Genomic DNA, 27515 nt, shown 5'->3' with positions numbered 1-27515 from the left:
CAGAACCTGCTTTCCTGTAGAGACAGTTATTCTCCTAGGGTAAAATCCTGGTGCCACTGAAGTCAATGGTAAAACTCCTATTCACTTCAGTGGGGCCAGGATTTCACCCCAGATGTAGAATCTTTCTAATTATGTAAAGACAGAAATCATTTTTTGCTTACAAAAGTTTTTTTATAAAAGAGTCTGAAAGTTGGGTTTTTACTTAGCTAACTTCTGGAATTTAACCCTTGGTACATAGTCTACAATTCACCCAAAGAAGCAATTACTCTTTTACATTTTGACTTATAACTGTGCTTAGAGCAATATAAGTGATTTTACAAGAGGTATTCTATAAATAAAGTGTATAGATCCATGCCACTAAACTGGATAGGTTATACTGTTTTACTCTTACCTTTGTGCTTCCAAGAGAAACAACAGACTTTGCAAATGTATTCCATGATTTGATCATTTTAGTAGTACATTATAATACATTTTATGATTACATAATTTCTTCAACACTCACATCAAGTGTTTAATTAAACAAAATAAAAATACATTACAACTTTCAATTCAACAATGCTTGAGAACAAAGGCATCTAGCTATAACTGATAAAAGTTATTACATTTAGGATTACAAAAGACTAAGAAAAGAAATTACATACGTGCTATAGAAACAGTAGGGTTTGTCATAGAGTTTATGAATAAAATGCAGTCTACTGCCAGGTTTCCATGTTGTAAATATTTCTTAAATGTTAGTTGTTGAACTTAGAATACAAATATTTTATTCTAAGAAACTTTTATAACTCAAGTTCCATTTAGATGGTGAGACTACTGTAAAGTGCCACACTGGTGCCCTAATTGCAAGGTAGCAAATTATGGCTAATGCTACTTCTTTAAGTAAGAATCCGGTGGCAACAATCACTCAGCAACATCACTGACGTTAAGCATCACTGGCATGACAGGAGTGTGAAAGGTAGACTTTGGTAATTGTGTCATATCCTTCACAGCCTGGACTGGCCAGTTACAGTGAGCTTCTAGTCAAATCATTCTGTACTTCTGAAGTCTGGGCCAGGAGTGGGCTGAGAATGGTTATTGTGGTTGGCTGGAATTGCACCTCCATGATAAGTGATCGCATATTGTAACATAGATACTAGTAAAAGTTATAGTATTTTTGTTATTTTCATTCTCTCTCACCTTTTGCATTAGAATATTATCTCCTGCTAAGTCTTGGAGTCCTGGAGACAAGCTGTAGATGTCATGGAGAATTCTATTCCGTGAAATCACTGGCTGGAGATTGTGCCACCACGATGAACAGAAAGTTCCCCAAGGCATTCCAAGATGTAAAAATCAGAGTTCATACTGGAAAGGTCTGGAGTTCAATTGTCACAGGACAGAAAGTGCCTGACCAAGGAACTTTCAAAATGGCAATTTATTAGCTGAAACATTTTAAGGTTTGTGATGGTACTATAAATGGGTGAAGTACAACAGCTCACACTCACAATGAAGCCAATGGGACTACTTTTTTGGGGTTAAATCCTGCTAGCCTCAACTGAGTTAAATTACTAGCATGACTGAGCATTAATCAAAAGTCACTTGTAATGTAGTTTCACAGTTCAGGGCAACTGAACCTGTATTTCCGTTCAGTGGTTCAGCAGTGGCACCCACACTCAGGCTTCTAGCTGTTGCCTTTCTTGGGTGGAGATCTGACATGGGCGGGGGTCAGCAACCTATGGCACACGTGTCAAAGGTGGCACGAGAGCTGATTTTCAGTGGCACTCACACTGCCTAGGTCCTGGCCACCAGCTTCAGGGCTCTGCTGCCAGCTTGAGGTTCCATCTGCCGGCCCCCTGCCAGCCGGGGTTCTGTCTGCCGGCCCCAGGTCCCAGCCACCAGTCCAGGTGGCTCCAGTGCTGGCCTGGGGCTCTGCTCCTGGCCTCGGCCCAGAGCTCTGCAGCCACCCCCAGCTGTGGCCCACTGACCCCAGCCTGGGGCAGTAAGGGATGCAGACAGGGGCAAGAGGGGGCGCAGCTCAGCACTCCCACCTTAAAAATTGTTCCGGCACCACCAGGATATTTTTAAGTCCTGATTTGCTACTTACATCACTATCATGGCACGTGGAACAGTGCACTGCATTTGACGTTGTGCTTCCCGTCTGTCATGATTTTTTTTTCCACTGTGAGTTGAGGGGTACATTTGACAAAATGTCAGCTCCTAAGAAAGCAAAGTTAGATGTCCATTCATTTCAGCCTTCTTGGACAGACATTTGGATTCATTCAATAGAATGACCGTGCTGTTTGTGCTTTCTGTTGTGAAAATGTTGTCTGTCACACATCAAGTGTTCGACATTTTCAAATGAAGCATAAGAAAACCTTTCTTGACGAAGCAGACAAGACTGAATCAATCAAAAATGCAGTAGCAGGATATGAGAAGCAAAGCAATATTTTTAAATGCTTAAGTGTAAGTAAAAATCAAGCCACAGAAGAAAGTTACAAGATTGCACAGTGCATTGCAAAAAATAGAAAGCCGTTTACAGGTGGGATAGGGTGACCAGATGTCCTGATAAAATCAGGACTGTCCCGATTTTGAGGAGTTTGTCCCACGTCCTGACCAGAGTACAGTTGGGATGCCATTTGTCACGATATTTTGTTTCCTGGTCTTCGGTGGCAATTCAGCGGAGAGTCCTTCAGTTGCGGACGGTCTTCAGTGGTATTTCAGTGGCGGGTGCTTCTCTTTGGCGGCAAGGTTTATTACCCACCGCTGAAATACTGCCGAAGACCGTCCACGACTGAAGGGCTCTTTGTCAAATTGCTGCCGAACTCCCAGACGGGTGAGTGTAAAAAAAAAAAAGCCCCCCCTGCAGTGGTCCCGATATTTTCCCCTTAACATCTGGTCACCCTTAGGTGGGGAATATATAAAAGAAGTTTTTCTCAGAAATTCAGAGGTTTTGTTCAATCATTTGCCAAATAAAGATACGATCATATCTAAAATAAAAGAACTGCCTGTCTCTGCCACAACAGTTGAGAGGCGCATAAGCGAAATGGCAGAAAACCTTAACGAAAAGCAGATAACTGCATTAAAAGACACAGCACTGTTTAGTGTTGCAGATGATGAGAGCGTGGATATAAATGACGTTCCATGTTTGGCAGTTGTTGCAAGATATTGCTTCCAGTGAAATCCAAGAGGAATTTTGTTGCCTAAAACCCCTGCATGGCACACAACAAAGGGGGAAGATAGAGTGGAAAGTTTTGTAAACCATTTTGAAGAACAAGGAGTTGACATCAGAAAAATATTTTGTGACACAACCGATGGTGCTCCTGCCAAGATTGGAAAACAGAAGAGATTTGTAAAGTTACTTGAAGATCAAATTGGCTGCCCGACAGTCAAATTTCACTGTATCATCCATCAAGAAAACCTGTATGCTAAAATTTCTAATTCAGAGCTTAATAATGTGATGAATACAGTGGTGCGAATTGTGAATTTCCTTATTGCTCAATCTGCTTTGACTCACAGACAGTTTCAAGCACTGCTAGAAGAGATGGACAGTGCTTATAACGACATTCCACTTCACAGCAACATTTGGTGGCTAAGTCGTGGCAAGGTTTTGGTACGCTTTGTAAACTGTTTTGATGCAATCAAGGCCTTTTTGTCGGAAAAAGGACAAAACTACCCCAAAGTGGATGACAAATGGCTGTGTAAGCTCATGTTTCTAACGGACATCACCACTCACCTAAATGAACTCAACCTCTGTCTGCAGGGTGCAGGGCAAATGTTTCTGGATCTTTATGAAGCCTGGAAGTCATTTGTTGTAAAACTAGCAGTTTTTTCTCAGGGTATTCGAACTTCGACTTTCCGCTACTTCCAGCACATAAAAGAGCTATCGACACGTTGCAGTGTCAGTGTTGATGATTGGAATGTACATGCAAGAACTGAAATCAGAATTTTCTGACAGATTTCAAGATTTCCAGCGATTTGGCCCAATGCTTTCTTTTCTAATTAAACCTGAAAAGTTCAACGGAAGCGACTTGGATTTGTCTGTATTTCAGTGGATGGGTGTTGAAGATTTCAAAATGCAGCTCATTCCGTTAAAAAGCTCAGAATTGTGGGCATCAAAGTTTGGAGATCTGCTGAGTGCACTTGAAGCTACTGAGAGAGATCATTGGGCCTCTATTCTGACCTGCTGGACATCCCTGCCAGTGAAATTTAACTGTTTGAAGAAAATTGTGTTTGCAATGCTTTCAGCATTTGGATCCACCATGCCTGTGTGAACAGGTATTTTCACACATGAAATCCATCCTCTGTCCTTCTTGGAGCCGGTTAATGACTGATCACTCAGAAGTCTGTGTGCAGCTTAAAGTATCCAAATACTTGCCAGACGTTGGAAAACTCAGCAAGGAAAAGCAAGGGCAAGGATCACACTAAACTGATAAGATCTGCATTTTAATTTAATTTTAAATGAAGCTTCTTAAACATTTTAAAAACCTTTATTTACTTTACATACAACAATAGTTTAGTTATATAATAATGACTAAGGCCTGGTCTACACTAGGGTGGGGGGTCAAACTAAGGTACGCGACTTCTATTCGCGTAGCTGAAGTCGAACTACCTTAGTTCGAACTTCTTACCTGTCCAGACGCCGCGGGATTGAAGTCCGCGGCTCCCCCGTCGACTCCGCCACCGCCCTTTGTGGTGGTGGAGTTCCGGAGTCGATGGGAGCGCGTTCGGAGTTCGAACTATCGCATCTAGATTAGATGCGATAGTTCGAACTCCGAGAAGTCGAACGCTACCCGTCGACCCGGCGGTAAGTATGGGCGTACCCTTAGAGAGAGAGACCATCTAAAAACATTAACATGTATTACTGGCACGCGAAACCTTAAATTAGAGTGAATAAATGAAGACTCGGCACCCCACTTCCAAAAGGTTGCCGACCCCTGCACTAGGATATTTCTAGGCTGGACAGTTCCCTGCCTTCACTATCTTATTCCCAGAAGAGATAGGAAATACCTGCTTGCTCTCTCTTCAGAGATGGTTAACAGAGTGATTATCTACAGTTTTAAGTTCCCATACAGTTCTTTCTAGGCAGGCCTATTTTTTCTTAAACTAAAAACCATTACAGAGAAAGCATATTAAGAAGCTGCCTGCATGCTAATAAGCTTGCCAGAGATTAACCCAACTCTAGCATGGGCTTTGGAAGGAGCAGCCCTTCAATGTGATGATTTAAGAAATATTTACAACATGTGATGACAAGCTCATAACAGTTTCAGTTCAGAACAAGCATGGTCAGAACACATTGTCCACCCTTTTACAGTTCAGGGGTCTTTGATCTGGAGTTTCCAGGAGCAGGTAATTAGTAGACAATGGGTTTTTCTTCCCCAGGAAGGACCTAGCTTCAAAAGTGTGGATTCAAAGAGGGTCATTTGCATTCCCCTTGCCCCCAGGCACTTTCCTAGGAAATCCACTTCATGGGTATTGTTTTTTTTTTAAAATAAAAAGCCCTTTGAAGTTCCTAATACCTTCCAGCGGTTGTATTAATCTCTTATAGAAGATATACACATGCAATTCCACAATAACATACACAGAACTGCATTTTTAATACAATGGAGCCCAAAGGTATTAAAACTACTTCAACAAGGTTTAACTTAATTCAATAAAGTTCATTCAGGACATTACAGAATATTGTCAGTCAGACATAGCTTTACAGAAATCAGCACAGGATATGGTCCTTTGAGAGCTTCGTACCTGAAGGGCATGAGCAATAGCAGCAGACACGTGTTCCTGGGATGCATAGTACTACATATGTCCAACTATTTCATACTTTATCATGGAAAACAATCAGGCTATGATGATGGGGGCCAAGGGTATATAGCTTGAGGGATTAAACTAAGTTTCAGTGAAAGACAAATTTGTGCATTATACATGTTGATTTTAGGAATGCCCAGTGCTGCAATTTAATACATCCAAATGTAACCAAAAAAGTTAATGTAAGCAAATTTATATCCATACGAATTAAAATGCATTAGTAAAATGTGGTGTCAGTAAAGCTGAGTCCCACAATGTATTCTATTAGAAATTAAAATGAACTAATTTACATAAAAACATACTGGTTTCCTTTCTACCCTATCTACTTCTGTTAAATGTAATGGGCTGGAAAAACTAAACAGGCATAAATCAAGTAACCTTCATATCTCTTATCTGAGTGCATAAATTGCATTAACCTTGAAAATTTAGATACAATCTTAAAACAACATTAATCATTGTCACTGTATAATATGCTGGAGATTACAGAATGGTTTAATAAAAACTCATGCCTTTCTGAACTATTGTGTCACTATTGAGTAGCAGAAAGTAGGTTCTGTAATACAGTCAGTATTATTATTATTACCTTCCAAAAGTTACTGAGTAGGAAGCAGCAGTGCCATTTAGAGAGGGCGGGGGCACCAGCCCCCTGCCTCTCCCGGAGTTTCGTTCCACAGGCTGGCAGCGTCCCCTCCCCCTGTTGCTTGCTCCTCTCCCCTCACCAGCTGGGAGTTGTGCCTCCCCAGTCTGACATGGTGCTCCTGGTAGGAAGCAATTGTTTTCAGATACTGTTTGGACAAAAGCAGCATCCAAGGAGTCTGTAACCTCTTCAGGCCTTGCTGACATGGAAGGAAAGAGGTTGCATTGTCCAAAACTTCCTGTCTGGTTATTGGTTTTTAGAATCCTTACAAGGAAGAGGAAGAATGATCTTTAAGGTACTGGGCTGGGACTCAGGAGATTGGGGTTCACTTTTTGGCTCTACCAAAGACATCCTATGTTATCTTGGGCAAATCTCTGAGCCTGAGTTCCAACCTGAAAAATTAGGCTAATAATATTTCCTTTTCCACACTCTTTGTCTTGTCTACTTAGCTCTTCAGGGAAGGGGCTTACAATGTCTGTTGCTATGCATACATGCAGTGCCAAGCACAATGGAGTTTCAACCTAAACTGGGGCCTCTAAGCAATGTCTTATATATATATATATATATATATATATATATATATAAGAACACAAAATCATAAGTATTGAGCTCATACCATTATCTTAGTTACTGGTCCCAGTGGATCAAGTTTGAAATTAGCACCCTATGCAAGCCCACTAATCACAGAGTCCCAGCAGGCATAAACCCACATTGAATTTGGCCTATTTACATACTGTTCATAGAATCATAGAATATCAGGGTTGGAAGGGACCTCAGGAGGTCATCTAGTCCAACCCCCTGCTCAAAGCAGGACCAATCCCCAGACAGATTTTTGCCCCAGATCCCTAAATGGCCCCCTCAAGGATTGAAACCCTGGGTTTAGCAGGCCAATGCTCAAACCACTGAGCTATCCCTCCCCCTGTTGAATATATTCACACTACTAGCAATGGAACATATCAAATAAACGGTATTCTCTTTCTTTTCCAAAACTGATAAGGGCTGCTGAGGTACATAGAAAAGTGAGACAGGCTGGAATTGACAGCAGCCCTGCAGGGTGGCTATGAAAACAAATAAAGCCAGTAATTTATTATGATGTATACAGCCCCCAAAAGTGTGATGGGGATTAGAATCCGTAGTGAACTAGTCCCCACAATGTGGCACCAGACTTTAAAAAAGACAGATCCCTTCTCCACAGGCCTGCCGACAGCAATTCTGGGGCCCAGGGCAGAATAGTCAATGGGCCCCCACGCATGCACAAGCCACCGTCATGATCCACCTGACATATGGGCGGTGCTGCGCCTGTGCTGGCTGGTGCCCAGCAAGCTGCCAGCTGTGCTTCTGGTGCCCAGAGAGCTGCTGGCATGGCCAGGGTTTCCACATGCCTGCCCGGTAGAGTTGCCAACTGTCTAATCGCGCAAACCCAAAAAGCCTTGCCCTGACCCCTGCCATGCTCCTTTCCTGAGATCATGCCCATGTCCCACCCCTTCTCCAAGGCCCCGCCCCTGCTCACTCCATTCGCCCCCCCCCTCCATTGCTTGCTCTCCCCGACCCTCATTCACTTTCACCAGGCTGGGGCAGGGGGTTGGGGTGCAGGGTGCAGGTTCTGGGAGGGAGTTTGGGTGAGAAAGTGGAAGTGGGGTATGGGCTGTGGGAGGGAGTTTGGGTGTGGGAGGGGATGTGGGTTCGGGCTCGAGGAGGAAGTCTGGGTGCTGGGTGCAGGCTCTGGGCTAGAGCAGGGGGTTGGGGTGCAGGAGAGGATGCTGGGTCAGGCTCTAGGAGGGAGTTTGGGTGCTGGGTGCAGGCTTTGGACTAGGGCAGGGGGTTGGGGTATGGGAGGGGGTTTGGGTGCGGGAGGGAGTGAGGGGTGCAGGCTCTGGGAGGGAGTTGGGGTGCAGGAGGGGACCAGGGGGTCGGTGCTTACCTTGGGTGGCTCCCAAAAGTGACCAGCACACCCCTCTGGCAGTGGCTCCTAAGAGGGGGGCCCAAGGGGTCTCCGCGCATCACTTCCCACAGGCACCGCCCCTGCAGCTCCCATTGGCTGCAGTTCCCGGCCAATGGAATTTGCGGAGTAGATGCTCAGGGTGGAGGTAGCACAGGGAGACCGCCTGCATCCCTCCCAGGGGTCGCAGGGACATTAGACACTTCTGGAATCCGGATTCAAGTGGAGCGAGGTCAGGCAGGAAGCCTGCCTTAGCCAGGGGCCCTGGGCCCTGGGCCCTTCTAAATCACCTAGGCCCCTGGACAACTGCACTCTTTGCCCCCGCCCTGTTGGCAGGCCTGCTTCTCCATGAGGAGAAGAGTGATAGTCACAATTGTAGAAGCTGGCTGCTCTAGATAGTTATTTTCCCAAGTCTCTTGACCTAGAGATTTAAATACCTCATAGTGTCAAGCCACAATACCAGCAGCAGCAGCAGAATGTACCTTCTGACTCTGATTCTCTACAGCAATATTATAAACATTCACTGTTTCTTCCATTTATGGATGTTTTACTCCTACAAATAAATGACAGACTTGGAGCTATCAGTAAAACTTTTTCAAATGTTATTGCTTTCAGCAAATATAATTAGTGAACTTGAACATTCAGTCACCACTTTTCACATTTACCCACTAATAAACATCAGGTCTCTACTAAATAACAAAAATAGAGAAGATACTTACAAAGAAAAGAGACCTTACTCAATACTATTAGTAAAACTCCAGCTCAGTGTGACCTAATATTCTTTCGTAATATTTACCGTATTGTTAAGGATATTTATTTTCACTGTAGGTTACAGCTCCTGGGTAACATTCTTTTTTACATTTTGGGATTTTTGATATACTATTGATGCACTACAATGACTATAGAAAATGGTCTATATCCAACAATGCTAATTTATTCCCTGTGCTTTCATATTAATTACAGATGACACAACCACCTCACTTACTACAGTGTGTTAAACTATACAGAAAGCTATAGCAAGTGCTTTGGGCTATAACATTCACAGAGAAAGCAGCATGCTCTAGAGGATAGGGCACTGGACAGGCACTCCCAAAAGCAGAGTTCTGGACCTGACCTGGAATGTAAACTTGGGCAAGTCACTTTACTTCTCTGTGCCTCTTTTTCCCCTCCCACCCTTTGTCGGTTTTTGTCTATTTACATTGCAATTTGCTTGGGCCAACGACTGTCTCTCTCACTATGTGCTTGTTCAGCAACTAGTGCAACAGGGCCTTGATCTCAATTGGGGTCTCTAGGTGCTTCTATAATACAAATAATAAACTATATAGTATTTATGGTCAGTATGGAGACCTTTGAGTCCTTGGAACCATAAAATGGTGCAGAGGCTATTTCATCTCCAGCAGTACAGGAGTGAGTGCCTGTAGACACCCATCTATCACAGATGTGGCAGGCTTTTCAGAACTTTCTCATCACATCTCTCTGAATGTCCCTGCATTTGTGCTTGAAGCATATGACAGTTCCATGTGTGTAACAGAAGCCGTTGACTGGACCTCCAACCACAGTTGCCAAGGCTTTTCTTGGATGAGTATGGAGTAAAAATGGAAAAACTGCAGAAGACAAATCTACTTGGAATCCACATATTTTGTTTAGTTACTACTTAAATCTTGAATAGGGTTTGGCTTGGCTTGGCTTGGCTTGTCATCAGGGCCAGTCCACATTTTGGCACTTGAGGCGGGGAGCTCAAATGATGCCCCCATGTCTCCTTGCTTGGGCCAAAACTTTGAAAGGTCTCAATTCTGCCTTCTTCCTGTTTTACTCCTCTCATGGTACTGCTCTGCTACCTACCCCAATAACAACTTAAAATACCTTGGTCAAAAATTTTAAGTAACACTTAACTTTCAAATGCCTGAACAGCAAATGTTACTTTTCTTGTCTGCATAGTAAACACTGGCATTTTTATCTGTTTGAATAATCAAAGTGGTGCTTTCCATGCCTTCTTGGTTGCAAAGATTTGAACTGCTTCCTGAAGGTCCACAGTCTGGGCCAGCTCATGCTCTGTTGAGATGTTGCAAGGCCGACCAGCCTTTCCTGTTTCATCATGGAGCGTAGATGAGTTTTTATTAACTTAACATAAGAACATAAGAAAGGCCGTACCGGGTCAGACCAAAGGTCCATCTAGCCCAGTATCTGTCTACCGACAGTGGCCAATGCCAGGTGCCCCTGAGGGAGTGAACCTAACAGGCAATGATCAAGTGATCTCTCTCCTGCCATCCATCTCCATCCTCTGACCAACAGAGGCTAGGGACACCATTCTTACCCATCCTGGTTAATAGCCATTTATGGACTTAGCCACCATGAATTTATCCAGTCCCCTTTTAAACATTGTTATAGTCCTAGCCTTCACAACCTCCTCAGGTAAGGAGTTCCACAAGTTGACTGTGCGCTGCGTGAAGAAGAACTTCCTTTTATTTGTTTTAAACCTGCTGCCTATTAATTTCATTTGGTGACCCCTAGTTCTTGTATTATGGGAATAAGTAAATAACTTTTCCTTATCAACTTTCTCAACATCACTCATGATTTTATATACCTCTATCATGTCCCCCCTTAGTCTTCTCTTTTCCAAACTGAAGAGTCCTAGCCTCTTTAATCTTTCCTCATATGGGACCCTCTCTAAACCCCTAATCATTTTAGTTGCTCTTTTCTGAACCTTTTCTAGCGCTAGAATATCTTTTTTGAGGTGAGGAGACCACATCTGTACACAGTATTCGAGATATGGGCGTACCATGGATTTATATAAGGGCAATAATATATTCTCAGTCTTATTCTCTATCCCCTTTTTAATGATTCCTAACATCCTATTTGCTTTTTTGACCGCCTCTGCACACTGCGTGGACATCTTCAGAGAACTATCCACGATAACTCCAAGATCTTTTTCCTGACTCGTTGTAGCTAAATTAGCCCCCATCATGTTGTATGTATAGTTGGGGTTATTTTTTCCAATGTGCATTACTTTACATTTATCCACTTCAGTTTGGAGAAGCTGCGTTCTCCACTAGCAACTGTTACAGGAAGCGTTGGAAGTATGTGCACAGCAACAAAAGCATTTGGAAAGAGGGTGGTCATCTTATTTGTGCACATATATTCCAGAACAGTCTTTGGAGTTGAGCCTGCTGAAATGTATCTTGAAAGGGCTTACAGTTCATCACCTAAATCATTCACATCAATATCGCACATGTCATCATGTGTCAACACTGTCTCTAGTGTCCTGCATTGCTGGTGTAAGTCTTCTTCAGGTATAGTGAGGAGTTCTGGAATATCATACAACATCCCAAATATGCTGCTGTGTTCCTCGAGCTGCATGAAACGTTCTTCAACTGACTGTATTGCACAATCTAGCACCTGGTTAAAGAATTCAACTTTGAATTGTTGTTTCGGGTCTCTGCCAACTTCTGTGCACTCTTCAGAATGTTTTGAAATCCCTCATCTACCGATAAGACTGTAGGTATGACTTTGCTTTGTCCAGTTGTTCCATTGCTCCAGATATATCAAGGTCAACACCTTGGAGTCTCTTGCTTATAACATTTACTTCAGACGCTAAGCCACACAGAAATTTGAAGTTATGTATGTTTCTGGTGATTCCATTTGCCTATGCCACTGTTCTCCCATGAACAGTTCCTGTCATAGCATTATCCTCCATAATGGCAATTATGGCATCATCTATCTTCCCAATTTGGTGTTTGATAGGCATTATTGCCTCCACTTGACTTTCCCATTGTGTGGCACTCAGTGGTTTCAGTGTCAGAGAGGATGTTCCCAGAAGTTGCTTCAAAATTTGCTATCGATGAGTTGATGCAGAGAAAAATACATAGATGCTTTGAATTACATTAAAAAATTCAACAGCCTCACTAGAAGCTGATGCTGCATCACTGACCACCGAGTTCAATGAATGAGAACTGCAAGGGACAAAAAACCTCAAGGATTTAACTCTCACATCCGTGTCTGCACGCCTCTTTTCATTCCTCTCATGTTGCACCATTATTGTAGCCCTAACCTCTCAAGTCAGCTATCACAAATGCCATATCTTCCAGCTTTTTAAGAAGCACATTAGTTGTTGTTACAAAACGCACCATTAAAGTCATTTGTTCCGTATGGCTGATGTCAGGTGTGCAGTCCAGAATAACAGAGTAATATCTTGCTGACTTCAGATTTGCCACAATCTTCTGTTTGACTTTTGTTGTCAGTAACTGTATGATCTCATTTTAAATTGTTTTTTCCAAGGTAGTGGTGTGTGTACGTTTCTTGTGTGGTGACTCTTCTTAGATGCTCTTGGAATACAGCATCAAACTCAGCTATCAGCTCCACAATTTTAAGGAAGTTTCCATTGTTTGGCACATACAGCTGATCTGAAGTACCATGTGCTAGGTTTTGGGTAGCAAGCATTCTCACAATAGCAATAAGCCTTTTCAGAACATTTTGCCAGTAAAGACACTCTGATGCAATCTTCTCTTGATGCTGATCAACTATGGTGGCCTTTAACCTTAGGCCTGGTCTACACTAGGCGTTTAAATCGGTTTTAGGAGCGTAAAACCGATTTAACGCTGAAACCGTCCACACTAGCAGGCACCTTATATCGATTTTAATGGCTCTTTAAACCGGTTTCTGTACTCCTCCCTAACGAGAGGAGTAACGCTAGTATCGGTATTAACATATCGGATTAGGGTTAGTGTGGACGCTGATCGACGGTATTGGCCTCCGGGAGCTATCCCACAGTGCACCAGTGACCGCTCTGGACCGCAATCTGAACTCGGATGCAGTGGTCAGGTAAACAGGAAAAGCCCCGCGAACTTTTGAATATTTCCTGTTTGCCCAGCGTGGAGCTCCGATCAGCACGGGTGGCGATGCAGTCCGAAATCAAAATAAAAAAAAGAGCTCCCGCATAGACCATGCGGATGTGATCGCTGTAAGGGCAGGCAAATCCGTTCTATCCGTTCTATCAGCGCTCCGTTAGAATCCTTTTTTAAAAATCTCCAGACAGACGCCATAGCAGGGACTCAGCGCACTGCAGTGTGACAAGCGTAACGGAAAGCCAAAGAATCAAATGGATGCGCATGGACTGGAGGACTGAAGCTATCCCACAGTTCCTGCAGCCTCCTAAAATTATTTGCATTCTTGGCTGAGCTCCAAATGCTTCTAGGGTCAAACACAGTGCCCGCGGGTCAGGGCATAGCTTGGCAATCTACTCACCCACCCCCCCACCCACCCCCAGAAGCGAAAGGTAAAACAACATGTCACCCTATCTTTACTGAATGCTGCAGATAGACGCGATAGTGCAGCACTCAACACCAACATCCTTGCTCCCCCCCCCGTCATGGGCGGCTGATGGTACAAAAAGATGGAAATCCATCCTCATCATCAGCATAAGCTGATCGTGCAAAATGATGGAAATCTATCCTCATCATCAGCCTCAGCTGATGGTACAAAAGGACTGGTAACCATCCTCGTCATCAGCCTATTGGCCCTAATTTTTTCTGGTGGATGGATGGTGCAATATGGCTGGTAACCATCCTCATCATAGCAACAGGGGGCTGAGCTCCATCAGCCCCACCCTTCATGTGTAAAGAAAGATTCAGTTGCCCCTGGACTAGCAGTGGGATGCTGGGCTTCTCTCCTACACACTGCTTAATGTCCTGTCTGGACTATCATAGCAGCTGGAGGCTGCCTTCCACTCATTTCTCACTAACAAGTCAGTGTGTCTTATTCCTGCATTCTTTATTAATTCATCACACAAGTGGGGGGACAATGCTACGGTAGCCAAGAAAGGCTGGGGGAAGAACGGAATCAACAGGTGGGGTTGTTACAGGAGCACCCCCTGTGAATAGCATACAGATAATTTCTGCGGGCTCTGACACAGAGCAGGTGGTTCTCTAGCACACTTGCCTATATTAGGCAGCACAGATTCTATTTTTAGATACCAAAAAGGAGGGATTGACTCAGGGAGTCATTCCCAATTTTTGCTTTTGCGCCCTGGCTGATCGGCCAGGGGCACTTATGACAGCAGCCAATGGTACAAAACGATGGAAGGTACAATATGGCTAGTAACCACTCTTGGCTTTTGCGCCCCTGGCTGATTGACCAGGGGCACTAGCAGCAAATGGTACAAAAGGACTGGTAGCCATGATCATCCTCAGTTCCAATTTATGGAAGGGTTTGGATGGTGCAATATGGCTAGTAACCATCTCTGCTGTCATGCAAAAGCAAAAGCATGCTTCTGTGTAGCGCTGCTGAATCGCCTCTGTGAGCGGCATCTAGTACACATACGGTGAGAGTCACAAATGGCAAAACAAGCTCCATGATTGCCATGCTATGGCATCTGCCAGGGCAATCCAGGGAAAAAAGGCGCGAAATGCTTGTCTGCCGTTGCTTTCCCAGACGAAGGAGTGACTGACGACATTTACCCAGAACCACCCGCGACAATGATTTTTGCCCCATCAGGCACTGGGATCTCAACCCGGAAGTTCCAAGGGCGGGGAGGCTGCGGAACTATGGGATAGCTAGGAATAGCTACCCACAGTGCAACGCTCCAGAAATCGACGCTAGCCTCGGACCATGGACGCACACCACCGATTTAATGTGTTTAGTGTGGCCGCGCGCACTCGATTTTATAAAATCTGTTTTACAAAACCGGTTTATGCAAATTCGGAATAGTCCCGTAGTGTAGACGTACCCTCAGTCTCATCTCAAGCTCTTTCCACCTATGGAATGCTCTCTGGTGATTTGCTGCCTTCTCATAGGATGCCAGATTTCTAGCCAGATTTTTCCAGTCTTTTGTTCCTATAGAACCCAATGTGGCTGGAACATTAGACTGGAAGAATTTGCAACAAAAACAGTATGCAGCATGCTGGGTTTCTGAGTACATGAGCCATGGCCTCTCCACTTTGTTACCATTGGGGATTTCACACCAGTAATGTGTTGGATGGAAACTTCTATTTTCATTGTCTTTGGGGAACATGAAGTTTTTCACTTGCTGTGGCCCATGCAGTACAAGGAAGTCCCTCAGGTTACTGCTCAAGTGGGTCCACAGTCCTGGATCATCTAGACTTAAGGAACTAAACTCAGCAGCAGCTGTTTCTTGTGCCTCCACCATACTCTTCTCTGATCTACACTTTTCTTCAGGAATATGCATGGTTACATCCACTGGAGATGGAGATATGGATGCTGCAGTAGCTGCCAGGTCACCTGCACTCTGAGTAACTGGAAGAGCAGGCATCTCCTCAGCAGTCACATCCTTACTGGGGCTGGAAGGCTCACCGTGAACATTTGTGTCTATGTATCTCAGGAGATCTCCTTCCTTCTTAGACAGAAAAGCTTCCTTTGCTTTCTTTCTTTTTCTGAATGCTGCCCCAGAAGGGCGTTATCTCCTTTCACTCATGACTACTGTTCTGTTCCAGCTATAGTGGTTCTCAACACTCAGTTGAAGGGGACAAATAAGCAGGCTGGTAGCAGGGCCTGACTGAGGGAAGATGTCAGTGTCTTAAGGACCTAACCGGCTCCTACTACTTCAGTTGACTGCCTGTTCTCCTCAAGTGGTTCAGGGAAGCAGCAGGAAACAGGAAGCTCCCTGAGAAGCTGGTGTTAATCAGCCCAGGCTCCTGGGGGTGCTAGAAAGGTACATAAGAAGCTCCTCCTCCTCTCTCTCCCTGCAGCTCCTGCTGCTTTCTGCTATTCCCTCTCACCTTTTCTCCTGCCTGCCTGTTATGTTTCTTCTGCCCTCCTTCCTCCAGCCCAGCACTCCACCATCTCTGTGCATCTAGAACAGAGAGAATACATATGCACCAGCAGCAGACACAATTTTCTACACTCTGGGTCCTAGTGGCGCCCCCACAGTCTGGCACCTCAGTTCGCCTCATGATAAGGCTAGCCTTGCTTGCGATTGTTTTTAGTTCCAAGACCTCAGCTTTTGTTATATTTTAAAAGATTAATATAAACGTTTGCCTTTATTTTTAATCTTTTCTAAGAACAACAAAACCTGATATGCTCCCTTTTGTAATGTGTCAGGAGTTAGAAATCTCTTTCACCATATTTGGGCCTTTCAAGTCTGTTCACAGACCAGAATAAATTATTTTAAAGAATGATGCTAACTTAAGGGCTTGGTTGTCTTTAATGTTGTGCTGCGGCTCGTCCACCCCATCTGCCATCTGGAGCTGCCATAATCTCTTAATAATCCATCGTTAATTTTCTATTGAATTAAATGCAGTATTAAGACAAGTATAGGCCTAGGACATAACAAAACTTAACATAGATTCTTAGAAGTTGTCAAGCATTTACAAACTTTCTCCCTACTACATGACCTATATTTGATGTCTAGAACAACTATTTTTGCCTCTTCATTAATATATTTTATTTAATTGTAATGCTCCACGACTTAAATAACACATAACTAATAATGTATAAGTGACCACAAAATCTATTTAGTATTTCCATTACAGTAGCAACTAAGGGCCTTGATCAAAACTGAGGCCTGTTATACTAGATCAGGGGTGGACAAACCTTTGGGCCCGAGGGCCACATCTGGGTATGGAAATTATATAGCGGGCCATGAATGGTCACGAAATTGGGGGTTGGGGTGTAGGGTCTGGGGTGGGGCCAGAAATGAGGAGTTCAGGAGGGAGCTCTGGGCTGGGGATGAAGGGTTGGGGGTATAGGAAGGTGCTCCAGGCTGGGACTGAGGGGTTTGGAGGGTGGGAGGGGGAACGGGGCTGGGGCAGGGGGTTGGGGCATGGGAGGGGGTCAGGGATGCAGGCGCTTACCTCAAGCAGTTCCCAGAAGCGGCAGCAGCATGTCCCCCCTCTGGCTCCTACATGCAGGCACAGCCAGAGGTGGGACATGCTGCTGCTTCTGGGAGCCACATGGAGTGGGGCAAGCCCCTGACCCCACTCCCTGGCTGGAGTGCCGAAGTGGGCAAGCCCCTGACCCCATTCCCTGGCTGGAGTGCAGAAGTGGGGCAAGCCCCTGACCCCACTCCCTGGCTGGAGTGCCAAAGTGGGGCAAGCCCCTGATCCCACTCCCATCGGGAGCTCAAGGGCCAGATTAAAATGTCTGGAGGGCCGGATGCAGCCCCTGGGCCATTGTTTGCCCATCCCTGTACTAGATGCTGTACATGCACATAGTAACAGAGAACGTCCTGACCCAAAGAGCTTATGTTTAGGTAGATGTGAGAGAGAAAGCAGGGGAGCAAGGAAGTATTACCCCCATTTTATAGAGGAGGAATTGAGGCAGAAAGAGAGCGAACATGACTTACTCAAGGTCACACAGGACGTCTGTAGCTAAACCAAAAACTGAACCCACATCTGCTGTATCCTACAAGACCACTCTTTATTTATTAAATGCTGGTGTCTTCAAACTTCTTATTTAAAAAATAATAGTATTGTGTACTTTCATTGTGCCTTTCATGCAGAGATCCCAAAAGCTTTACAGAAGGTGGGTGAGCATTACTTTACCCATTTTTTTTCAGAAAAGGAAACTGAGGCACAGATGTGTTACTTGCTGAAGCTTCTTGAAGTTAGTGGCAGAACTTGGTAATGAACCTAGGTCTTTGGATCTCCGTACCCATGTGTAAACCACAGGATAACACTGCATCCTTGATTTGCATTCAATTAGCCACACAGGTTCATTAACAGTAATAGCAGTACCCATGTACTATACGGGCATTTTTACTACATTCAGTGCTGACAAATGTACATAAATTAGAATGATCTTGAGGGAGGGGGATAAATAGGATGATGGGATGTGGAAAGGAATTGGCTTGATTTCTAGTATTACAGTATTGATTCATAAGTCTCTTTGCAACTCACACTGGCTGAATCTTGAGGCCAGTCTGGCTGTAGCCTAGCAAACCATATAACTACCCTATCCACTCATGGTGGAAGAGGAAGAGAATAATGTGGAACCAAAGGAAGTAAAGAATGAAATTCTACTCTCCCCCTTAGAAGGGGGCCATTTTGCTGGTTAAACGGTAGGTACTGCGTATCGGAGAGGTAACCGTGTTTGCTGATTTTACAGATCTAGTCTAAGAGTCCTGTGGCACCTTATAGACTAACAGACATATTGGAGCATGAGCTTTCATGGATGAATACCCACTTCACATGCATCCAATGAAGTGGGTATTCACCCATGGAAGTTTATGCTCCAATACGTCTGTTAGTCTATAAGGTGCCACAGGACTGTGCTGTAGGTACTGCATGACTTTAAAAACTCAGACTAAATATTGGTAAAGTTTTGCAATGTCAGGCCAGTAAGGTTGGTTCTTTAGCCAAAATCAGAGTCCTGTACTCATTGCTAAAGCTAATACTTTCTGATTTCATATTCCCTGTAGTTAAACAATCTTTTTTTATGTAGTGAATTAGAGGTAGTCTGTGAAAATCCCGAACTCTACAGTACAGGCCTAATTCTGTACCCTAATTACATTACTTAACCTAATCCTTTAATTTTTCTTCCTGCTAAATGTCAGGTGTCATGAAAGTGCTTAGTATTACTATAAAAAGTGTTATAGCTCATTATTCACCATGTAGAACAGTTTAGACTTTATATATTGTGCACTTTATGTACAAGTCTTTACTAGTCTCATGCTAAAATATTAAGTGATAATTTTTCATTGTGAAGCATGGAGAAAATTAAATATTTGTGAACAATTGTGATTCTCTGTACCAAGAGGAATATTTTCATTTATTCTTCTAGATTGCAAATGGAGCCTAAGCACCTTTCTTTTTGAAAACAAAGGAGAGTTTATTCCCAGAAAAATTGCTCACTTCCAGTGCCAGAAGTGGGGTAGATTTGTTACTAATATTCAAGCACCAACAGTAAGACTAACAAAGTTCCTACTCTTTATTCCCAACATACAATCTTGAGGTTCTGGTTAGTTCTGACAGAATCCAAAGAAATGTAAACCTTTACTGACAAACTTTTTTAAATAAATCAATATTTTTTATGTTAATACTATATAAAATTTCTCTTCACTTATTTACAGCTTCCTTATGGTTCTTTCCCTCTATTCCATTTCCCAGTTTTTCTGTGTTATTCTTTATTTGTTTCTATTCTTTTTTTCTAGTCCTCCTTCTACTCTTTTCTGAAAGCAGTTACTGCTTTATATTTTTTGTATTGTATGTTCTGTATATACTTCACTTTAACTCATTTTTCATTTTACCTTTATCTCTTTCATTCCATTTTCATTTCAGTGTCTTGCTGGTCCTGTATTTCTATTTCTATTTCTTCTTTTTTTATCTCTGTATGTTTCCCTCTTCATTTCTGTCTGCAGACCTACCGTTCTACTTCCTTTAGAGACATTCATTCTGCTTTCATTCTAAGGCAATTTATAATCTCCTGGGAATAAAGGTACTTGCAGTGAGTTTCCATTTGATTTTATCTCACATGTAATTTCTGAAACTCATTCATTTTTACCCCAATCTTGGCAGATGTGCTTTCCCAGTCCAGCTCACTTTTGCCTTGATTTTCCCTTTTCCTGTCAGCCAAATTTGCCTGTCACCCCTCCCTGCTCAATTCTTAGCCTCCAGACACAACACTTCAGGATCCTGGAGGAGTTCATTGCACAGTTGGACTGAACTGCCACAAAAATTCTGTCTCCTGCACAGATGACCTTTACCCTGATGGTAGAGATCCATCATGCCTGAGATGCACAGTTGTCAGCCATGGTCTTTGTCCCAGAGCTTTAAGTGATCTTTTAGATCTGTGAGGCCAAGGCCACTGAGCAACTTAAAGATAAGGATGGAGATCTTGACTCGATATGCAATGGGAAGCCAGTGTAGGTAGCAGAGGACAAGTCTGATGTGCTCCTGAGATGTGCTGCAGCTGTCTGTACTAGTTGGAATTTCCTAAAGGCTGATGCAGCTAGTTGGAACTGGTTCCTGCTGCTGCTGCTCTGTCCCTGTTGGGAGGAGGGACAGGATAGCTTGAGGAGCAAAGACCTGGCCCCCTTCTAGGGTGCTCAGCGTCCCCTGACAATTCTGGTGGGGCTGGTGGTATGAAGAGCTGGTTGGAGCTGGTTCCGGCTGCTGCTGTATCCCTGTTGGGCGGGGTTTGCCTCACTAACCTATTAAAAAGATTTGGCCATGTCATCAAAACAGCAGATACAGGGAAACCAGCTGACATAAAGGCTTTTTGCAAGCCTATGTTGACAAAGTCCCTCCCAAGAGACTATTCAGAAAACTACATAGTCATGAAGAAAGAGGCAAAGTTTTGTCATGGATCTGAAACAGAAACAAAGGGCTTGATTCTCCTTTTCACTGGAGCTGCTTTATGCCACATGGCAGCCTAAAATGGTCATCTAGGGGACAAAATGGGGTCTGGGATGAGCAGAGTATCCTGGGTGGACAAGGTGGGCCTGGCACAGGACTTGTGGTGTCATCAAGTAGGTTTCTGTGATACAAACTGCATCAGACTCCTCGCCACTGAGAAAGTCATGTATTGTTTGATGGCAGCAGGTCTTTCTTGAACAGCATCTGTTTTAGTTCAGGTAGCTTTGTGGTGCCTTTTTTGGGCCCTTACCTAGATAATGGTCCTGTGTAGTGGATAGGTAGTAGATGTCTGGTAACCAGTTTCTTATGTCTACTCTGCTGTCTTCTTGGTCCTCCCTATTTGAACTGTGATAGGTGAAGTAGTGTGTTGTGTCACGGGATGCTCTGAATAGACGAAAGGTTATCTGGTTCGCCAGATTCCATGAGCAAGACATATCTGTTGGACCCCTTTTGGTAATATGACCTAGCTGAGTCCCAGGGATGGACAGAGCTGGAATAGTCTGTTCCTGTAGTCATGGATGTGCTGGAAGCATAGTGGCATAACAATGAAAATAATTATAGTAACAATAATACTAGGTAGGGTTGAGTACAGGAAAATGGGGGTATCAATGGCATCAGGCAGCTGTGTGTGTGTGTGTGTTTCCTTTCCTGCTTTGGGGGAGAGGCAGGCAATAGTATTACTAATGAGTAGTGCGTGAGAGTTACAGCTGTAAAATGTCCACCTGAACAGAAGATGGCAGTGAAGGCTGGAGGAGCATGGTTGAGGCTCCTTCCCTATTAGAGAGGCAAAGCCTTTGAGAGCCTCATTCCCACTGGTGGTTCCTGTTCAAAGGTTGTCCACTCTGGCATGTAGACTTTCCCCACCCCCAACCCCATTCTCATGATCCAGAGAGACACACAGCTCATGCGTACAATCAAACCATGGCCAACCTGAACTTACCAATTCATGAGGACTTCCAGAAGGTTCTAAAGACACATCTGAAATCTCACAAGTCTCTTCGGGATCAGGCTAAGGCTCTTAAATTGTCCTCATTCAATCCTGGGGCATGCTGAAAAAGTACTCTGGGATAATGTAAACATCCCAAACAAACACCTGATCAATGAACTTCCAGGCTTCAACCTACCCAAGAAACAACAGCATACACTGAATCGTTTTAGAACACTGCATGACAGGTGCTGTCATTTCTTATACCTTTTGAAGATGAGACAATGCATCTTGTCAATGTGGACATTAGTTGCAAACTATGGACCACGTTATAAAGCCATGTCCGCTTCAGTCATTTGCCAGTGGCATCTCCAAATCACTCCTGAAGTTACTCACTGGCTCACTAATCTGGACTTGGTTTTTCAAACATTGCTAATCATCTCCCTTGGCACACAAAAGTAGTAGTAGTTCCTGGGCTGCAGAGAGGGGAGCTGGGACATGAGTCACAGCCTCACTTTCAGGAGGGGAAGATGGCAGCAATGATGGGGTATAAATGTTTCCATACCTTTGTTTTAAAGGTGTTGTTATTAACTGAATTATGGTAGCAGGTAGAAGCACCGAGCCTGAAGCCCCACTGTACAGCTGTGGTAGCAGAGGCAGCGGCAAGCAGCAATACAGGCTGGCCACCCCAAGTATGTATCCATAGGGTCCGGGCAGGTATGTACTTCGGGCAGCTATCCTGTGCTGTTGCTCACTGTGTCCATGCTACTGCAGCTACACTACTATTGTTAGTGTGCTAGCTCAAGGAGAGTTTGCCTATGCAAACTGGGAATCACACCCCATAGCCACAGCTGTGGGCCCCACTCAAGAAAGTGCACTAGCTCTATATGTCTCCTGGAGCTGGAAATTACATCTCCAGCTTGAAGTGTGGATGTATACTTTTGACAAACTCAATCAGAATATGGCTTTGGTCGAGTGCAGAGGACAGAAGCTCTGTTTCATGATGGATTTTTAAAAATTGGCTTTGTTCCGAATGTGAGCAAAACCTGAACATTTCCCATAGAAAATTCAAACAAACTTTTGCTTCAAGTTGATTTAGATGTTTCATTTCAATTTTGACTTGTTATATTAAAATAAAAAAGATTACATTGTCTTTTCAAAACAAGAAGTTGAAATATTTCATTCTGAAAATGTCAAAACATGTCCAAGTGGAATGTGGTTCTGCTGAAGTTTCTCTGATCAGCTCTAAACCTTTTTGTGTGGGATAGCTCAGTGGTTTGAGCATGGGCCTGCTAAACCCAGGGTTGAGAGTTCAATTCCTGAGGGGGCCATTTAGGGATCTGGGGCAAAAATATGTCTGGGGATTGGTCCTGCTCTGAACAGGGGGTTGGACTAGATGACCTCCTGAGATCCCTTCCAACCCTGGTATTCTATGATTCTATGACTGTTACAACTGTGAGTCAGCTCCCAACCCAATCAGGACCAATCACTGAATTACAACAGAAATAACAAATCCCTACATGTTATAATAAACCAGTGGGGAAATATTAATCCGAGGAAGAAATAACAAAGAGCAATATGGGGGAGGGAAGAGAGGCACTGAGGGAGGAAAAGTGACAGTTTTAAGATGGCAGGCTGCCTGTGTAGCAGCAATTTAAGACCTGCCAACCACTATTTACCTACAGTACTTTCAATTGTAAAATCCTTCACTGGGAACTGATGAGAAGATTATAAGCCATCTCCTCCTCCTCTGTAGCTCAGTTAAGCAACTTTTTTTTCCATTTACAGATCTTATTTTATTTATTCTCCCACTGATATTCTGATGACAGTAGGGGAGGAGGCAGGGAGGTCCTCTTTCATGCTACAGATGTGGTGCAGAATGCTGCAAAGGTAAGGTCATACTTGATCAGATAATTTTCAGTACCAACATAAGCATGTACCTACCACCTCCATGGCATCTCTGAAGCAAACCTCACTTTATTTCCCTAGCACTTATTACTTTTACACAGCTGTTCACTTGCAATATGCTTACACATAGTTCTCCCTTCACTTACACCTATATAACCTAAATGACTTCAGTGTGTAGCCCTTCTCCTGGGTACTGTTAATAGTAGGAAGGGCCACATTCAATGTAGGCTAAGGCTGTAGTGTAGACATAGCCCATCACTACAGCCAGTCAGCAAAACTTATGTCGCTCAGGGGTGTGAATATTCTACCCCACTGAGCGACATAAGTTACTTTGGCATATGCATTCGTGTGAGCAGTGCTATGGTGGCAGGAGAGCTTCTCCCACTGATATAGCTTATGCTGCTCGTGGGGTTGATTTTTATATGCCAACAGGAGAGCTCTCTCCCCTCAGCATAGGGTGGCTTCCCCACATGAGCTGTATCAGTACAGCTGTGCCACTCAGCTGTACTGTACAGCACTGTACATATAGACATACCCTAGGAGTTCCATTTAAAATAAATGAAATGACTGGATCAAGTTCCCATATGAAACCTTTTCTGTTCCCAGCTTTTAGGAACTTCACATTTGGTCCTGCCTGGTCACCTTTACAGCTGTTTCTTTCCAGGAATCCTTAGGCAACTCCTTTTATCTGGGAGAAACAAGATAAACATCTAATGACATAAGCAAACCCCAAGCACTGTGTTTGGAGATACAGCCAACCCCACAGTTCCAGTTATTAATTGCCCAGATTGCTTACTCACAAAACAATCCCCCCATCCACCTACATCTCACTCACAAATCCATTTAGATTCAGAATGGCCAAGTGAGCACCTTGAGATAGCTCTTCTTAGCCCATCTGCTGCAGGCAAGGGAAGTACGCACCACTACGCCTGCCACTGCCAGGTCAAGTTCTACAAAGTCAGCTCCACACAAGCTGCAAACCTGAGGAAGAAACCCAAAGGAAAAGCAAGACCCTGGTCCACGGTCTCTGCTCTCTCCAGCAGTCTCTGGTCTCTGATAAAGTCTCTGCTTCTCTTGTTGAATTTGGACAGTTAGAGTCCACTACTTGACAGCTAAGGGTGAACTCCTTTCCCCAGGCTGTTTCTCCTCCCTTTCCTACATATATTTACACTTGGAATCATTTCCCAAAAGAACCCAAACGCCATAATCCAACATGACACTATACAGAACTGCACAGAGGTGAAATCATAGTATGTACATGAAGCTTACCAGAGCTGACTTCCCCCTCGCTCTTGTAGGGGAGCAGAGAGCTGCTTTTTGCTTTAAATCTTCTAGGTCTGGGGCTTGCACGAGGAAGGATAGGTTTTGGCCCCATGTTGTGACTCCAGTTGTCCAAAACGATAATTTAGACTACTACTGAACTGTATGTCAGCCAGCTCCATGGGACAGAGGTAGCTGAGCTCCAGGCCATCCATGCTCTGTGCCCACAAACACTAGTCATAGCCTGAGTGTGAGCAGGAATGCTATATAGCCACTGGGAATCTTCCCTACTCTAGCTGAGGGCCCTGAGGAATGACATCCGTATGAGAAGGGTTAGGGAAAGGTTTCCACTGACAAAGTGATCACCAGGAAGAGAAGGTGGGATGGGTTGCACAAGTGACACAGCAAGCTGACATTTCTAAAATTGAGCTGTCAGTTGCAAGATGAAAGGCCTTTTGAGGCAATGATACTTCCAAGGTAGTTGTGTGGGCAACTGAAGATAGAAAGCCTGTCCTATAATGTCCTCAAAGATAACTGGGATTTTAAGGGCCCAGAATCCCAGTTCTCCCATCTCTTCTCTTACTTGCCTTGTAAGGGCTACTGCTGCAGCAACCTTCATGGGTGCAGTAGGGGTGGATAGAGGATCAGCAGAAAGCTGCCCATCTTCCTCTCACCACAGGTGGTTGCATATCACAATGATAAGCAGTGGGTGTGGGTCCTCTCCCTGTTCTGGGTTGGCAACCTTCAGGAGCTGTTGGCCCTTGATGGCACTGGCTATGCAGAAGTAAAAGGCAACTGTACTTTCAGTTCTCAATAGTTCCCCTCATAGTTTTAGGACAGAAGTTCAAAACCTGGGTATCACAAGTTATGCTCCTAAATTCATATTTAGGCACTCATGTGGCCTGATATTCATAACAGCTGAGCCCCCACAAATCTAATCAGGAGCGTCTCCAGGCCCCAGCACGCCAAGCGAGTGCTTGGGGCGGCATGCCGCGGGGGGCGCTCTGCCGGTCGCCAGGAGGGCAGCAGGCAGGGTGCCTTCGGCGGCACGTCTGCGGAGGGTCCACCGGAGCCGCGGGACCGGCGACCGGCAGAGCACCCCCCGTGGCATGACGCCGTGCTTGGGGCGGCGAAATGTCTAGAGCCGCCCCTGAATCTAATTGCATTCAATGGGAGCTGCTGATGCTCAACATCTTTTGACAACTAAGCCACTTTTATTTAGGTGTCTAACTATGAGCTTGGGAGCCTAACATTAATTATCCAGGTTTGGAAATGTTGACCCTAGTTCTTATGCTTTCTTATTTGTAGATGAATATTCTGATTTTGTCTTAATTTGCTTAGAAAATTACATAGTCTCTGAAGAAATGAAGCTTGTTTTGTGCTAGTGACCAAACTAATGTAGCAAATAATAAAGCTGTTCTACTCAGGACAATGGCCTTTTGCAATTAGTCTTGTTGCTAATGCAACTTGTGCTAAACATGGGTTTCTCCAACTGCAAAGACATTTTTTAAAATCCAAAAAGTGCATCTTTACAACCGCAGGGACCATATTGTTTGTAATATTAAAACAACACCTTAATAGGCTACTAAAGAAGTGCGTTGCATCAAAATAACACCATCAGCTGTTCCTAGTTCAGGCATATGTATTCCCATGTAATTCCCTGCACAGATGAATAACTGATCATGGATCATCTATTTTCTCTGCACTATTCTCCATTTCTCAACCCATTTAATTGTCTAGTTCTACTACAAACAAACAAGGCATTAAAAATTACTTAGAAACCCAATTAAAGGAGGACTGTTGTTTTTGGAGAATCTTGCTGGCATATGTTGCTGCCAGATACACAGTATTTAGCAAGTATCAGAGAGGTAGCCGTGTTAGTCTGGTTCTGTAAAAGCAGCAAAGAATCCTGTGGCACCTTATAGACTAACAGACGTTTTGCAGCATGAGCTTTCGTGGGTGAATGCCCACTTCGTCAGATGCAAGAGTGGAAATTTCCAGGGGCAGGTAAATATAAGCAAGCAAGAAGGAAGCTAGAGATACTGAGGTTAGATCAATCAGGGAGGATGAGGCCCTGTTCTAGCAGTTGAGGTGTGAAAACCAAGGGAGGAGAAACTGGTTCTGTAGTTGGCAAGCCATTCACAGTCTGAGGAACCACCTGATCAGCATCCTATACAGCAAACAGGAAAACATCAAAAAAGAGCTCTCCAACCTGGAGACTCTCATCTATAACCAAACTTCCATACAAACGGACTTCACTAAAATAAGACAGGAGATCTACATTACTCACTTCACCTCTCTACAAAGGAAAAAGGACTGTAAGCTGTCTAAACTCCTACCTGCCACATGGGGCCACAACCGTGGTACCCCTAACCCACCCAGCAATATCGTCAATCTGTCCAACCACACACTCAGCCCAGAAGAACAGTCTGTCCTATCTCGGGGACTCTGCTTCTGCCCTGCCACCCCCACCAACATGATACAGTTCTGCGGCGATCTGGAAGCCTACTTTCGCCATCTCCGACTCAAAGAATACTTTCAGGACAACACTGAACAGCGCACTGATACACAGTTACCCTCCCACCAACAGCACAAGAAGAACTCCACATGGACTCCTCCTGAGGGTCGAAATGACAGTCTGGACCTACACATTGATTGCTTCCGCCGACATGCACAGGCAGAAATTGTGGAAAAACAACATCGCTTGCCTCACAACCTAAGTCGTGCAGAACGCAATGCCATCTACAGCCTCAGAAACCATCCTGA

At 44.1% G+C, this 27515-nt stretch overlaps 1 protein-coding gene across 3 annotated transcripts in view; it reads right to left on the bottom strand.

Moving 5' to 3' along the window:
* HTR7 (5-hydroxytryptamine receptor 7) overlaps positions 1 to 27515 on the bottom strand; it is a 77536-nt gene that overhangs the window by 18425 nt on the left and 31596 nt on the right. The gene's annotated exons all lie outside the window — the stretch shown is intronic.

The sequence above is a fragment of the Mauremys reevesii genome, linkage group 7 (assembly GCF_016161935.1).
Source record: "Mauremys reevesii isolate NIE-2019 linkage group 7, ASM1616193v1, whole genome shotgun sequence".
NCBI classification, from domain to species: Eukaryota; Metazoa; Chordata; order Testudines; family Geoemydidae; genus Mauremys; species Mauremys reevesii.
This window is presented reverse-complemented; position numbering and strand designations above follow the sequence as displayed.